At 46.9% G+C, this 12,885-nt stretch overlaps 1 protein-coding gene across 3 annotated transcripts in view; it reads left to right on the top strand.

Moving 5' to 3' along the window:
* BRD3 (bromodomain containing 3) overlaps positions 1–12,885 on the top strand; it is a 44,709-nt gene that overhangs the window by 1,664 nt on the left and 30,160 nt on the right. For 2 of the 3 annotated variants that reach the window (XM_064394117.1, XM_064394120.1), the window contains exon 2: positions 883–1,032. The gene's annotated coding sequence lies outside the window, so the exon portion shown is untranslated. Of the gene's footprint in view, positions 1–882; positions 1,033–6,839; positions 6,984–12,885 lie in introns of those variants that run through there. The other variant, XM_064394118.1, reaches the window with a different exon arrangement.

Here is a 12,885-nt window from a genome sequence, read left to right as displayed (position 1 = left end):
ACAATATGAAATAAAATGGGAGAATGCAAATCAGCAGTATAATGCTATTTATAGAACTTCCTTGTGGCAGGGTGTTTTTTGTTTTTCATGTTGGAGATAAGTTTGTATTTTGCCTCTCAGTGTCTGCTTTGGGAATTTTTGCCTGATATTTTTCTGTATATGTAGAAAATACATATAAATGTAAGTGTGTAGAAAACATATATGTGCATATATAAAAATCCTTATCTGCTGTGAATAATACCTCTCTGGAACCTGAAAAATGTAGCCTTGACTACAAATTAAGTGTAATCCTAAACAACCCCTTAGCCTCCAAGTGTCCTGGATGTTTTTTTTAAACTAGTTTAAAGTATGATAAACACCATTTGGCCAAGTGCCTGATTCCATGCCAGGCTGGGTTTTTGATAGCATGGAACTTTCAGAAACAGCACAAGCAGGGGCATTTCTTTGGGACTGCAGAACATCCCCAGGGCTCTGCACAGACAAAAATTTGGATTAAATTTCACTTGATGGTTATGAATCATCTGTGCGGGTCTTTCTTGCTCCCCTGGCCAGGCTTCCACAGCTGGGATCAGCAGGATGTGACATCTGTCCAAACTCTGGAAAAGCCTGGGGCTTGGCAGGCTTCTCCCTCACCAAATCTTTCATTCCCCTTGCTTCCAAACAGCCTGAATTTGGGGATGTGCCAAGTGCACTGGAAAAGACACCTGTCCGAGGTTTTTGTGGGAAATCAGCTTCCCATGGTGATGAAAGGGAGAGGAAAATGGCTCAGATGGGAGGGAAGTGGCTGCTCCCAGTGTTACTGGGGTCCCTTTGGGTGCTTTCCAGGGTGTCAGCAGCTGAGGCCGTGGCTCCTGCTGTGACCAATGTGTGATTTTGTCCCAGGTTACACCGAGGCCAGAGCTAACCCTGAGCTGCAGAGCTGATCCAAAGGACCTTATTGTTTGTGGAAAAGCTCCCAGGAACTTCCCTACAGCCTGGACCTGATCTTTAGACCTGCCTGCTGCAAACCAGCTCGTGCTTACATTTGTAGTGGTGAGTAATCACACACGGAGCTCACAAGCTGTGTGAGCCCATGTTTATGTTTTGGCACAATTAGCAATCTCAGCTCACATTTTTATTTGCTTGGGCCCCTCAGCAGACAGAGGAAGTGCAGAACAGACTCACTGTGTGTTACATTCTGCTCCAGAAACAGGGAGGAAGAACTCAGGAGAGACCTGCTGCATCTTTTAGGCTTCTAAAGAGCAGCTGATCCCTGACACAGAGCTGTTTCTGGGTGGTTCCTAACATGCTGTTCTGTTTTTTTTTTTTTCCCCTAAATCCCAGATACATCACATTCATATGTTTCTTCTGGGATTTAAAAACAAACACTGAACCTTTTCCAGGATGATATTTCTACCTCCCCCACTACACTCTAAGTCTTGCTTGCATCATTGCCAACATTTGTTCATTTAAAGCTAGGAAATCTTAGCCCAGTGGAGAGCAGGTAGGATTGGAATCTTCCTGCCCTGGGAGGGATGTGTACAAACACTTAATCCAGGCATGAGGGGCCTGGAAGAAGTTGAAGAACTCATTTCAGTGCAAGATCATTGAACACTGCATGTATCAAACCCTTGTTAGTAAAGACCTGGTAAGAAACATGATTTTGAAGAGCAGGTCAGACTTCCCACAGGGTTGGAGCCCTGCAATGTGCTATTGATTCAGCACAAACTCCCCTCAATGCCAAGTTAATGCACAGAGGCTGCTGATTTGAGAGCCCAGCCTGAGTCACACCCGCTCTGACTGCCAGACGTGATGACAGCCTGCCTCTCCCAGCCACTTCAACTGGAGCAGCAGGTTCTCAGCACTCGTGTGAATCAGGAGCTTTGTTCTTTGGCTGCAGCCACACTGAGCGGCCAGTTCAATACAATTCACTCACACCTCTGAAATAGTTTTAGTGAAATCTATTTATTACTCACTGTCATTTACAGATCAAGGTGTTTGGAGGTGTTACTGTTAGAGGATCTCTCTGCCATTCTCTCCAGTCTTTGGGAGGGAGCAGGAGGAAAAGTAAGGAAACACAGAGGAATCCTTTAGGGCTCTGGCCAGCTGAAGTCTGACATGTTCCAGTGTCTGCTGGTTTAAACTGCCAGCTCAGTAACACACACATATTCACAGCCTTGCTTACCTGTGCAAACACTGTGTTCACAGCAGGTGCTGGGTCTTCACATCACACTGAATGTCCAACAAAACCATTCAGATGCAGGTAATTTCCAAAAGAAAATTTTTAACTATGGCCAAAGATATGCAGCAATGTTGGCTGGGCAGTTTCTTTTCCATTCCCACATTCTGTGCTCATGTCCTTTTCTTCTCTCTCATAACAGTTTAGGCCTTTGCTCTGCCTCTTTCTTTCTGCTCTTTCAGTTTCCAGCTCCTCCAAATAAAGCTTTTTGCTGCCTCCTGGTAAGACACATCACAGTCAGACAGAAGATTTTGTGGGCTCTCCATGGCTGTCTCCATGTGGGCTGTCCATTGCAGTGGAAACACTTCATCACTGCTTCACTGGATTGAGAACTTCCAATCTGGAAGAACTTTATTTAAATCTCCTCTGGACCCTCCACTGGATATTGGCTGACTCCAGAGCACCATTCAGATCACAATCAAAACTCCTCTGTGCAGATAAACATATACAAGATCCTTTAGGTCTTAGGTTGCTCAATTCTTTCCTGTCTTCCCTTCAAACAGCACATTCCTGTGCCTTTTGGGGTTTGTAGACATCCTGGCTCTTGGCTTCCCAGTCTGGGGGCTCTGCTCACCCCTCTCCAGATGAAGAGGGAACACTGAAGATCCAAAAGCCCTGCAGGCACTGACATTCCTGGGAGTGAGAAGCCAGGGTGGCCTCACCAACTGGTGTGTCCAGGCTCTCAGCACTACAAAGAATGAGTCAGAAGAGCTGAGTCCCAATTCTGCCTCTGCCCATGGTTCTCTGCATCATCATATTCCCTCTCAGCTTCCTCAGCTGAAAAACAGGAGTCATAATATTTCCTTACTTACAAAAGCTGTTAGGAGGATTATTGCATTGTTGTGAATTCCACAGATGAAAGGTACTACAGAAGAACAAACTGCAATTATTGTTTCAAACCTCTGCCCTAATCCTGTCATCCTTAACTTACTGAATAACACTTACTCAATCGAGGAAATCCTGCCACTACACTGAAGATGATCATTGGAAAAGATGACTCTCTGTTGTAATAAGAGCATTTATCCCCTTGTGTTCAACACCCTTCTGCCTGACACTGGAGTGATCTGAGTCATGTAATCTCCCCTTGCAGTGGGAATCTGTGGTTTTGATAGTGGAACAGGCACAGGTGAAAATCAGAAGCTTGCAGGAAGTACCTATGGCAAAGATCAGAAAAACTGGTGTTCCCAGCAGTCCCTGATTCCTGCTAAATACTGTTGGGTGCAGCCACACAAGGCACCATCCTCCCAAAACTCATCTGTCCCACCAAGTATCTCCTTTTCTGCTTCCATCCCCTCTTGGTTTCAAAACACTCAACACTCCATGAGCAGAGAGGCAAAAAGTGCCAGGGTTTAACAGCCCTGAAAACCACTCTGGTTTTGCACAAATAACATTTTTCTTGTTGAAACCTGTGCACAAAGCTTCTGAGATGGATGTAGGTACCACTGGGCATTACAGGTTAAAAGTACTGTAACAGCCAGGAATAAATACATGGCAGATGTTCATTAATAAGACACTAATTGGGTAACTGGAGGTGCAGCATGAAAGACCACAGAGGCCAATTGAGAAGCTTTGGGTGAATCTAGGATGCTCCTCTGAGCTTGGGGAGCAGGGAAAATTAAGAGCTGCTGCTGTAGGTTTCTGTTTTATGGAGAAGCTGGTGTTAAGGTGCCTCAGAAGAGGCAGCCTGTTACATCTTGTGCATGAAACTGTGTGACAAAATCAGTTCAGAATTTAATTTAAAGATTACAACTCTTCCTCGGCTGAAGTGCTTTTACTTTGGCTTTGGTAACTTGAGCTTAAATTGTTCTGATTTGATTTCACTGTACCTCCTAAGGGGCTTATTCAAACTGAGTCAGCCTGTGCCTGTTTGGCTAAACCATTATCTAAACTCACTGCCTTGCATAAAGAAGGCTTTAGGGATCCCAAAATATGTTTGCTTTCCTAATCCCTTGGAGGATGCAGCAGGGTTCTTCAAGCACAAGTCTGCAGGCCTACAGGTAGGTGTGTGAGTGACTGCTGTGTTCCAGGTTGAAAGCTGATAGTGGTGAAATCTCTGGGGACAGTTTCCCACGTGAATTGTTTTGCCTGCTCAGCCTGCTGCATAATGAACATGACAATTTGGGATGAAACTCTCCTACACCCACCCTGGGTGAGATAAGGCAGATAAGGTGTAACTGGAGACTCCTTTTTGGGTTGCAGTTTTCATGCAACCCAAAAGGATGCATGATTTAATTTTTTGATGCACCCTTCATCATCGTGCTCCTGACAGTGGATTTGCAGTGAGGCTCAAACTCCAATATTGAACTTGTGCACATTCACTGTGAGGTGAGTGCCCTGCTAGCTTGGAGAGTTTAATGCTCTCACAGAGTTTCTGCTCTCTGGCTTCTCTTGTCTCTGCCTTTCTGCCTGCACTCCCCAATTTCTCTCTGCTCTGTGTCTGTTGCTGGGGTTGCTGAACACTTTGCATGAGGAGACCCCTGTTCAGTTCCTTGTGGCTCTGCCAAGTCTCACATTGCAGCCAACACTTCTTTTGTTGCAGGAGTTTGTCTTAAACTGAAATATAAATACTTTTAAAATCCAAGCTTTCAGATTATGGTTTAGCTGAAAAGGAGTCTTTAGAGTGCATGGAGTCCATTTTTCCAAGTGTTCATAATGAATACTCAGCCCATTTCTCCCTGCCCCCTCCCTTGGAAAGCTTCAGCTGCCAACTTTTCCCAGCCCCCATGCTTAGAACTGCAGCAGTTTTCATTTAGGGGCTCTTTGGTCATGCTCATGATTTGGTGTCTGTGTATGTTATGGCATTCAGGAATTCCTACTCTGGTTATCCATGTGGGATCAGGGACAGTTCAGTCAAAAGAACTGCCCTGGCTCCCTTCAGCTCTCAATGCTTTCATACACTTGTGGTCTTTTAGACTGCCTTGAAAATGGGCTTAGAGCAGAACAGTGGTAAAAAGTGCTCAAAGTCCTTCCCCCTGCTCCCAGGTATCTGCACTTCAGGACACTTGTGGGCAGGGCAGAGTTCAGGTGGTGTTTCAAAGGGATTTCCTCTCTTTTTGGCAATCAGGCTTGTGAACCATAGCTCATGAAGGTGGTTCTCCTTAAGTAGACCAAGAATGTAATTTTTTCTTACTGCTTTCATGCTTTGTGCTCCTGCAGGAACCATGTGCTGTGGGTGGGGAGGTGACTTTGGGGTACCTGCTGGTCAAGTCAAAAGGGTCAGCTGGCAGGAAGGAAGCCCAGGTCCCCCACACTGACCTGGAGTGGGGTTTGGGTGTTGGTGCAGAGACACCAAATGCTGCTTCAGTAAATATATCCAACAGTGGTGGAGTTGTGAGCAAGTCTCTGGTTCCTGAATTTGCACAAGCCTTGAAGTTGAGTGCCAAAAAGCCCTTTTTTGGGGAAGTTTGGCTAAGGCATGTGCACAATATTGGTTCCATCCTGAGGCAGCTGCAAGCCTGGCTAAATAGAATTCTCTTAAGCTTGTACAATCTTTCTGATTATATCATACCTCTGGAGAAATTTCAGTCCCATTGGTCGTGTTTTTCTAAAGCTAATCTTCTGGAAATAAGGTCTTTTAGTAAAACTGCCTTCACCTTATGGTTACAATAAACTGACTTATTAATTGGCATCAGCATGTGGCTGTCTGAAGCAGCAGCGTGGCAGCCTCTGCTGGCACACGTGTCCACAGAGAAATCCCCTCACTCTGCCTTATTCCATATTGGCACTCAAATGTTCCCCTCATTTATTTTCCAACAGCTCTATTATATATATTTTTTTTTTCTGCAGCAATTCAATCATGTTTTGGCTTATAACAATTTTTTTGTTTTAACTTCTGTTTGCAGTTGTGGATTTGCTTTAGGACATGGGCTGTGCTTGTGTGTTACTTGGAAGTGTTTTTAACAGCGCTGATGTTTGTTGATGCTTTTATGGTGGTGTGCTGGTGAAATTCACATTGTTTTTATTGTATACGTTAGATTAATTTCTGTTGTTTTCAGCAGTTGACAGTGTTATGAAACACACCAACCAGTGCAAACTACATCGGGCTGTGGTTTTCTTGATGGATTTTTTTTGGCCGCTCGCTACTCCAGCGTGCATCGGCGGCGGGCTATTTTTATTGCAGCTCGTATTAGTTGTTGCGTAATACCTGCGAGAGCGCATTACCCAATGCAAACCGCGATTAAAAAAAAATACAAACAAAACAACACAACAACAAAAAAAAAAAAGGGGGCGAGAGCAGTTGTGATTTCCATCTCACGCGTGGGTCCCACGCGCGTTTCCAGGCGCACTTTTCAGCCTCCGCTCGTACCTCGGGAGGCGCGACGCGGGCGGCCGGGGGAAGCCGGGATTTTCCCCGGCCATGTCTGCCCGGGGGACACCCGCCCGCCGCCAGCTCGGCGCGGCTCCGCGCCGCGGGTGCCCCGCGCCCGGCCCCGCCGGCCGCTTCCCCCGCGGGGCACACCGCGTTGGGCGGCCCCGCCGCCGCTGACCGGGGCATCACCCCTGCCGCCGCCGTCCCCTGCCCGCCGCTCCGGGGAGGGCGCGGGGGGCCGGGGGGGACCCGCCGGCTTCTGGGACTTGTAGTGCGGGCTGCGGCCGCCGCTTCTCGCCCGGCCCGGGCCGGGACTACGGTGCCCACATGGCCTTGCGGCCCGGCGCATGAGCGCTCGGGCGCTGTAGCGCATCTATTATACTGCCTTGCCGAGGATAAAAAGAAGAGCAACTGGAGGGACTGTAAGGCAAACGTTGCTGGAGCTGCCGGGGCAAAGTAATCTATTTAATCTTTCCCTTTATTTGTTAGATGCTTGGGTGTGCATTGCTAGCACTGGGCCATGGTTTCTGGAGGGAGGGGGGCCGGGGAAGAAGGGGGAGGAAAGCAAAACCCACTTGGGAAAGGCCAATGCTGATTTTTTTTTTTTTTAATTTTTTTTTTCTCCTCCTCTCTTCTGCTCCTTCTTGTTGCGAGAGCCCCGCGTCGCTCCCCGCGGCCCCGCAGCCTTTGTGCGCCGCCACAATTGTAACAAAGCGCGGCGGGGCTGGCTGCAGCCTGGCCATTGATTTCCTCCCGGCCCCGCCGCTCCTGCCCACCCTTTTCTTCTTCTTCTTCTGCCGCTTCTTCTCCATCTTCTGCTCCCCCTCCCCTTCTCGCCGAGCGCCCGAAGACGCCCCGGCCGCAGCCGCGGCCCCGCCGAGCCCCGCGCCCCAACGCAGGACGGGCTTGCTTTCTTTTCTTTCTCTTCTCTTTTTTTTTTTTTTTTTTTTTTTTGGTTTTTCTTCTTCTTCCCCCTCTCTCGCTCGCTTTCCCTCGCTCGCTCTCTCTGCCCGCCATCTTTTGAAGGGGAAAATTAGGGGCGAAGAAAAGGAGGGCTTCAGGCGCTCTTGAAAACAACGAAAAAAAGAAAGAGGGGAAGAAAAAAAAAAAAAAAACAGGGAGGGAAGAGGAGGAGGAAAAAAAAAAATTTAAAAACAGCGCGGAGGAAGGTGGGGGGGACTAGGCAGCCTCCAGCCCCGTGCCGGCCGTGCGCGGGTCCCGGGCTCCGCGGTCGTTCGGGCGCGGAGCGGAGCCCGGGGCGGCCCCAGCCCTGGGCCAGCGCCCGCCCGCTCCGGCCATTTCCCCGGCCCCGCCGCTGGCTCGGGAGCTGGAAAAAGGTCTGAGCAGGCAGCGGATGATGGGCTGGAAAGTGCGCGTTTCGCGTGTTGTCCGCGTCCGCATGCATTTATTTGTTGTGTGTGTGTGTGTACCCAGCTGCTCCGCTCGTGTAAATATCCGGTGTTTACCAAACTTTTGCAAATAAATGGAAACCCAAGGGTTCGCTGCCTAAACTTGATATGCTTTCTAGATGTAAAAAGAAACGCAGATCGCAGATTTATATATAGAAGTGTCACGCTATAAATAATGCTACCGATAATAAAATGTAAAACTTCAAAACTCAGCCGTCCTTCTCCTCCGTTTATACTTCTTGTTTGGGTCTGGCACCTCCCTGGGCGCTGGGGATAGAGCATTATTTGTAGCCTGCTTGGTTTCACTTTCAAACAAAGCTGTAGTGTTCGGGTCGCGGGTCTGTGCGCGTCTTTACGTGGTTGGGTCTCGCAGGGTGTTAATTCAGAACGTGTTTTCCTCCACTGTTGACTTTTGACAACGTGGAGAATGTGTTCTGTCAGGTTCGGGGTAAATGTTCTGTGACAGTCCCAGAGCGTGGATGTTCCTTTCTGTTGATTTTTCAGGAGCCAAAAGTTACTAAAATAAACTTGTTTGGATGAGCAACTGTGATGGCTTCACTAATATTTCAAACTTCTATACGTAGATTCTGGGATTGTTTTTTGTTTTTGGTTTTTTTGTTTGGTTTCTTTTTTTTTTGTTACATCTTAAGTTCCCTGACACTGGTAAATAATAGCAGGTTAGGAGCTGACATAATTAGCAAAGCACACCTGCTGTTCCTTGCTGGGAATAGAGAAGCACGTTTTTAATATGCTTATTAATTTTTGTAATGTGTACAGTGTGAGTGTGCTGGGGGGTGTGTCTACATGAAACTAGAAGTTTAGTTTTAAAGCTGAAACTGTTGTCTTTAATTCACACAGTGCTAAGCCAAGGTATTAGAGGGGACTTGGTGACTACCATATGTGCTGCAGGATCTGGGTGACAAGTGCAGAATAAATATGCATTGATCAAAACAAACAAGAAGTCCCCAAAGCAGTTTGGTTGCTTTACAAGCAGAAAAAGCCATGATCTGTATTGCTTACAACTCCCTAACTGCTTGAGTGTTCTGTGCATGCAGGTCCTGCCTCCTGATCTGCAGATCACAGCACTGGCACACTGCTGCCTGGCTCATTTTTTTAGCACAGAAGTTTGGGGAGTTTTTAATAATACCCTGGGAGGCTCCTGCTGAAGCAGAGTAACTCCAGACCTCAAAGCCTTCCCTTTTGGAAAGAAGAAATGCTAAGATTGTGTATTTCTTTTTCTTCAGTCTGCACTGGATAAAAATACTCATGCTTATTTAGTGTTTTGAGACAATGTTTAATAAAAGGGTTGGGCAGGGGGTAACTGTCTTGTAGAATCTTCAGCATAAGCTTGATTGCAATATTGTCTCTTCAGTGCTGAGACAGTAGCTGTGGCAGTGAAAAGCTTTTTAGTTGTAGTGACCTATGCATGCAGAGTTTAAATTAAGAAAGAATGCACGTGCAATGTGAAGTGTCTGAGGGGTGTTTTCAAAGCTGACTCTGGAGTGTTTGTTCTGTTATCTTCAAATAAAAATTAGGCTTCTGGAAATAAAACTGGTGTCACTTAAGCACCAAAGTGCTTACAAAAACTTTAGTTCTTGTCATTTAGTAAGTATTTAGAGGAAAATCATGTTGAAGTCTGAGTTCTAGCTCAGTGAGCGTGCTGAGCAGCCTTGCCCTTGCACTGTCTTAAAGAAGGCTGATTTTGTTATTAGTCAGTGTCTGCAAGTGCAAGTGTTTCTGTGGGCTTCGTAGCTGCTTGTGTCTTTGCACTGATGTGTACAGTGACACAAATCACAGCTCTTAATAATCCTGCAAGAGGCCTCTTTGCTGAGTTAAGAACTCTGTGTTTAAAACTCGTCTCTTAAGACGGAGTGAGTCTAGTGGGGGTTTTTGGTATCCTCAAACCTCACTGGCAGGCCAGGGGTGCAGCCTGCCTGCCCTGAGGGTCTGTCCCTGTGAGGCTGAAGGCAGTGCACACGCTGGGCTGGGGCTTCCCAGAGCTTTCCCAGGAACATCTTTTACCTGCTGCATGTTCTGAATGATGCTGTTTAATATTTACCATTTCCCTTCGAGGGGAGGCTCCTGTGCAGCGGGGTGTGGGTTTGCAGCCAAGCCCTGCTGCACTCCTAGAATCTCACTCCTCCTCCCGGGAGTAATCTGGGAGCCTGATCGCTCTTGTTGACAGCACAAACAACTTGGGAGTCAAATCCCTCTCCTCGGCAGCAGCTGAGTGATGTACTGAGCTCTCGTATTTCAAAGGCTTAATTACTTTTACAAAATATATTACTCTGTCTTCTTTGGTAAGCTATCAGGTGCTTTCAGTGCAGGCAGAACTACACTTTGCTAAATAAATGAACAGAGAGTGTTTTGCATCTCAGTGTTGTTGATTGTTTCTCTTTAATCCTGGTTGCTCCTTCTTTGCTAATTTGCAAAATTCATTAATCCTCAGTGGGTTTCCCAGTCATTACCATGAGCCATATGTTTTGTTTTGTACGTGGTGTTGTGTTTTTTTGGATTTGGTTTTGTTCTATTTCAATTTACCACATTATTCTTTAGTAGTAGCCCAGAACCCTGTTGCAAGCAGTGGAGCTGTGGGAGTTGGGAGGGAGCCATTGTGTGCTGTGCTGCTCAGTGAGCTCTCAGGACATTTTGGAAGGGTCTGTGCATCTCCAGCTTCTCATTCCACAGGATCTTACTGCGACATCAGGGTTGTTTTGTCAATCATTAGTGCTTGTTGGAGGTGAAAAACTTCTTGTGGCACGCAAACTCTTTAACCCACTTGTTGCTAAAGGCAGTGTTGGAAGGATGCAAATTCTTCTGGAGAGCAGTGCAGAAATTCTCTGTAATGTGCTTGTTTTCTGGTAGTCCTTTTCCCTTCTTCTTGATGAGATACTGACTGAAGAAACTACTCACCTCTATTTTGGGTTCCTTATGCACCTTTCCAGGCCTTGGTCTCTTTTCAGCAGATGTTGTCATATTTGGAAGGGTTTCAGCAGCGTGGATGACCTGGTCAGAGGAGTTTGTTTTTCTTCTTTCCCGGGAGCAGGGTTTTCTCCTCTCCACCACCATTGCAACAGGGGTAGCAAAGACAATCTGAGGTGAAATTTCTGGAAGAAATTTCCCTGTCTGCACTGATCCCATTTACTGTCAGACTTTGAGATTTCGACTCGGATGTGATTGATACCTGTCTGCTTTGGGAATGGTCCTCTTTGCTCCTGCCTTTCCTTTAAAGAGAGAGGAGCAGGGGCAGGAAAGGGTGTTCCCTCTTGGGGAAAAAAAAAAAAAAGGTTCCACTTTTCCACAAAAGTTCCACTCTTGAAGTCTGCACTTGGAGAGCTTTCCTGACACAGCTGCACTGACATCCATGCAGAGCATGCACTGCCACAGATGTACAGGCTGAGATGTTCTCCATTGTGACTGATTCTCCTGTTGTAACCAAACCCTGCTTGGATTGAAGAGAATTCACATTTCTCCTGCTGGTACTTTGTCTTTTCAACTGCTCAGCTCATCCTTGTGTAACATCATAAAAGGTGCCTGGCTGGTGATCTCCTGTTCTCAAAACCCATCGATACGGCCACGCTGAGATAAATCTGTTTTCTAAAACTGCCCTGCTCCATTGGTTTGGCTACAAGCAAGTGCAGAGTTAGCAGTCCAGAGCTTTTTGCTGGGAGGGGCTGTAGGATGTAGCTGCCTTTTTGCTTAGCAAGGCTGGTTTAGGAAGTGTATTGTGCTGTGAGTGTAGTGAAAGTGGTAAATGGAGCACATGTGTAAGAATTGTGTCTGAGTTTAGTGGAGGATGCTCTTCCTTCCTGGAAAGCATTGCTTTTTGCTGTTCCTTCCTGGAAAACACTGCTTTTTGCAGCTTTTCTGTTGTTGCTACAGTCGTGCTCAGGGTCTGTGAAATAATGTTGAAGTGCAGCACTTCACAGTGAAGAGAGAGGGAATGCTCCTCTGAGTTTCCCCTGGAGTAAGTGCTTGCCTGAGTGAGTGGGAGCATTCTGGATCAGCCAGTGAGCTGAAAGTGTATTCCTTTCCTGGGCAGGAACAAGCCACATGGGAATCAGTTGGGATACTTATGTCCACACTGTCATGGTCATATTTCCTTGGACTTGAGCTTCATCCATATGCAGGAGCTCTGAGCAGCTTAGGGCTTGTGCTCTAAGCCGTGGGTGCTCTCAGCAGGAGCTGTCCTGGGGAGCCTGTGTCCTTCTGTCCATCTGCCCTCAGCACTGTTCCCTGGAGGTCTGAGACAGCAGGGAGCACCTTCCCCCCTTTTCCTGAATGATCAGCCTCTGCTCCCTGCATAGGGAGGGGTAATAGACTTTTAAGATCCAAATTTTTCCCTTTTTTTGCAGACCGTTTGGGGTTTTAATTCAAGCTCAAAAACTGCTTTGATGCTCTCTAAGGGAGCGACAGCAGCTTAACTACCACAGTTTGTTCACACCTCAGCTGACCTGGAACTTCCTTGCATAGCTGAGCAAGTTTATGGATCTACCCAACCTTAGCAAAATCACTTTTCATCGGAAGTAGTAGAGCCCATAGAGCCTTTTGTACTTGTGTGGCTGTGTTTGCTTTAAGTTAACACACGGAGTTATTCCGGGACAATGTGCTTGTGCAAACACAGGGCACTTCAATTGCTTTGGAAACAGATAAAGCCAAGCTGGTGGGAGTGTGCACAGGGGATGAGTGGTGGTCTTAAATGGGAGGGTGACTGGTGGAACAAGTGCTGCTCTGCCTGCAGAGCTGCAGTAATTCCCTGGGTGTGTGGGGCTCTTACCCTGCCCCATTAGCAGGTCTAACGTTACTGTGGCTCAGCTAACAAGCAGTATATTTATGTCATGGTAATTCAATCCCTTTCATTTCATCCTTCACCCCCTTAAACTGACTTGATTGTCGTGTATTGATTTTAGGTGGACTTTGCATGGGAAAGATGCAGTGCTGTAGTTGTA

Source organism: Passer domesticus, chromosome 18, assembly GCF_036417665.1.
Source record: "Passer domesticus isolate bPasDom1 chromosome 18, bPasDom1.hap1, whole genome shotgun sequence".
NCBI classification, from domain to species: Eukaryota; Metazoa; Chordata; class Aves; order Passeriformes; family Passeridae; genus Passer; species Passer domesticus.
Note: the sequence above shows the minus strand (reverse complement) of the source record. Positions and strands in the feature narration are given on the sequence as shown.